The following is a 3,516-nucleotide window of genomic DNA, read 5'->3' as shown; positions in this document are numbered from 1 at the left end:
GGGGTTCCATTTAAAAAAACCATCGTGACCCCTGAATGACCTTCAAAATGACCTTCCAAGGATTTTTCAAGGTCAGTACCATACTTCCCCCGTGTAACTTTTCATACGAAACATTTTTCTCTATCCCTACTAGTTTTCGAGATATTTGACTGGATCACTTCAGATGGTCCACCCTGTATATAAGGTAAGTCCTTCTAGTTTATTGGAAAGACTTTGAGTCCCTGAACGTTCAATAAATTTTCCTCTGGCACGATTACGTTGTCCATTAGAATAATGCCGGTGATGGACGTTCTTAGAGAAAACTTTCCTTCAATCTTTGGGGTAGACAACCGATCTCCCGCAGCTTCTGTCTCGATGATGAACCCATGGATCTGACCGTCATCACATTTCGCCCATACTATCAACACGTCGGCGACAGAGTTTGTGATCCTAAACGAGATTCGACAGTCTGACTTTTGCGCTCAATCGTGAAAGAAACGATGGAAAGTACTAACCATGTTTTGCTGCCGTTCAATTTGTAAACCTTTCTATCAGAGTCGTAAATGGCTCCAGTCTCCATGGCTCCTGCGTCACTACCATGATTGGGCTCCGTCCAAAACAACCGATCTTTTCCCCGGAAACTGAAATACACTTTGAAAGCTATCGCCCACAACTCCAACGGTAATAGTCATTCAATTTTACTAGCAAACTTATACAATTGTATTAATTAATCTAATTGTCGATCTAATTTTCATAAGTAATGTAAAAATTAAATATTTTATTTCCGCTTTGTTTCTTATAGTTATCGAAAATAAATAATTATATAAAATTCTAGAACCTGGTAATTTTTTAATACAATTTAGAATAATAGTCTTACACAATTTAGAATAGTTATTAATTATCTTGTATCTAAATAATCTATGATTTTCACAACAATAGAGAAATTTTTACTTGTGTTATTAGAGATAAAAGATTTATAATAATTTAATATTTACAACTTCAAATTGTTAATGACTATATGGTTTATATATAAAAGAACATATTAATTAGTCAATCAAGCAAACAATATGTGAGGTATAATCTTCAACTATGATTGATCCTTCATCACAATAACTATTATTATTATTAATTCTACAATTATTATTATTTAAAAATAATTACTAATTATATGTTTTCATTAAAACTTGCGTTGTTTTTATGCTCCCCTTTTCAATAATATTAATTTATTCTCAAAGCTATTGTATTAATTATATACTAATTATACGATTTAGAAATTAGAGAACGTAATACTACCCTAGAATTCTATCCTAAGAAACGCTTGAACGCATCCATTTTTAGGTAGAAATCGTTCTTTTTGAGCATCGCTGCCGAACATGGAGATCGCACCGATCGAAAGAGACGATTGCACCGAGAACGCCGATCGATACCCGCTGTCGATTTTCTCAATTTCCCTGGCGAGGAGCCCGTAAGCTATTGAGGATACCCCGGCGCCGCCATAGCCCTTCATGGTGCAGCCCAACACCCCGAGCTGTCCCATCTGCTTTACGATCTCCCGATCGAAGTGTTCCTTTCGATTCGCTTCGATCACGTTCGGCAGGAGCTGCTCCTGGCAGTAGTAACGAAACTGATCCCTCATCAGGATTTCGTCCTGTGTCAATTGCGACTCTAGATCGGACGGCTCCTCCCAATTGAAGGCGGCTGACCCACGAAATTCAATACAAATTTCAATACAAATTTTCAATAAAAGATCGATCGAAATTATACGCTGTTTGAATTAATTTTTAAGATGACCCTCATGATAACTATATTAAAGTTTATGTATTCTGATATAAAGTTGTGTAAAAGTGAAATGCAAATATTTCGGGGATTGTAAAATACATTTTTATTTAACAATACAATAAAATGTATTGACAATTTTACGGTTTAACTAATTTTTATATTTATATTAAACACATTTACGTCAATTTGTGTATGACAACTTTAATGTTTATCAATGCGCATACTGAGAATATTCAATCAAATTCATTATTAGAAAACAAGATTTCTTTATTAGAGAGCTGCTATCTTCAAAAAGTTAAAAGTATTTTTCAGAAATTTTCATAAATTTAAATTAAAATTTTTTTAAACAGTATATGAAAAATATATTATAAATTTTTTTACCAGAAGATTGAATATTTTTTTACAGATTTCTTTTATTACAACATTCAGTACAGACGTTATGTAATATTACAAGATACAAGGAACGGTCTATTATAAATGCTAATAAATATTTAAATGACATATTTAAATAATATTTAAATGTCAAGGAACTAATCATGGATTTCTGATTGTAAATATTGGAGGATACAAACATGAAGAAGTTGTAATAACTGTAAAGCTATATTTTTATTGTTATGTTCAATTTGTATGACAATGTAGAATTTACTGAAGAAGATTATATTAAAGGTCGAAATGTTTGGAACTATTTGAAATTATTTCATACTGTGATTTTAATTTATAATAATAATAAATGAATAAATTAACTTAAATAATCCATTTTTTTCTTATATAATATTACAGTGACATACAACGATGAAAGGGTAAATATCTTTTATCAGTTATCAGTAAAGATGAGATAGCAAAATCGTAATGTTGGCAGAACGAACTACCGATTGAGTTGCATTTCTGCATCGTGCTACTATCTATATTTTAAGTCAAGATCATCATACAGTATGAATCATGTCGCGATTAAAAGACTAGGCTATGTGTTTTATTTGTTTGATGATTAGAGATGTGATTTAAAATTAAGTTGACTTACGTCTCGCTCGGAGCGTGGCGGAGGCAGAAACCTCTGATCAATATTTAAGGACGAATATGACAAATTCTGATATACGATCACATGATCTGACGAAGAGTCCTAAAGTCCACAACGGATTTCCAAAGGATACGCCTCGTGGAATTTACGCGACACAAACGGCCGGTTCTCAACAATAATCTCTGCATGTGGCTCGCCATGTTGACTAATGACTGATGATAGCGACGAAACTCTGAGTTTGTTAATCTCGTTAAAAAATCCTTTTATCGGCCGTATCTTAAGGCGTGTTCACACCGAGTGATTGAAAGTTCTAACAAGTGTTTTGACATAAATATTTATTCAATGACTTTCGATAAACATGTTTCGACTAAGCAGCAGCTGAGGACTAGTCAGCTGATCCGCTGATATCGAGGGCATCGTGGACTTTACACAGCAATATGATTGGCTTAACAGCAATTTGGAGAACGTCTTATAAGTTAGCGGAACAAAGTGAGCGGAATCGATTTTAACTAACATTTTTCTTCGTTGCTCATTTGTTGCTAAAAAGTTGCCAAAGAAAAAAATTTGTTGCTCTGTCGGTTTATTTAAAAAATGATGTTTCGCCAAAAGAAGATTAAGTTAGCGGAACAATATACCTATAACAAAGCCAACCTACACAAAATTAACGTAGGAATTTGTTGCTAATTTGTTGCTAATTTGTTGCTCACAAAATATCATTATTTTGAATATATTACATAGTAAAA

The 3,516-nt window shown here is 33.1% G+C and overlaps 1 pseudogene; it reads right to left on the bottom strand.

Moving 5' to 3' along the window:
- LOC108769791 (glutaryl-CoA dehydrogenase, mitochondrial-like) overlaps nt 1–2,973 on the bottom strand; it is a 7,187-nt pseudogene extending 4,214 nt beyond the window's left edge.
- Nucleotides 2,974–3,516: the final 543 nt, after the last annotated feature.

Source organism: Trachymyrmex cornetzi, unplaced genomic scaffold (genome assembly GCF_001594075.2).
Source record: "Trachymyrmex cornetzi isolate Tcor2-1 unplaced genomic scaffold, Tcor1.1 scaffold1227, whole genome shotgun sequence".
Lineage (NCBI taxonomy): Eukaryota > Metazoa > Arthropoda > Insecta > Hymenoptera > Formicidae > Trachymyrmex > Trachymyrmex cornetzi.
This window is presented reverse-complemented; position numbering and strand designations above follow the sequence as displayed.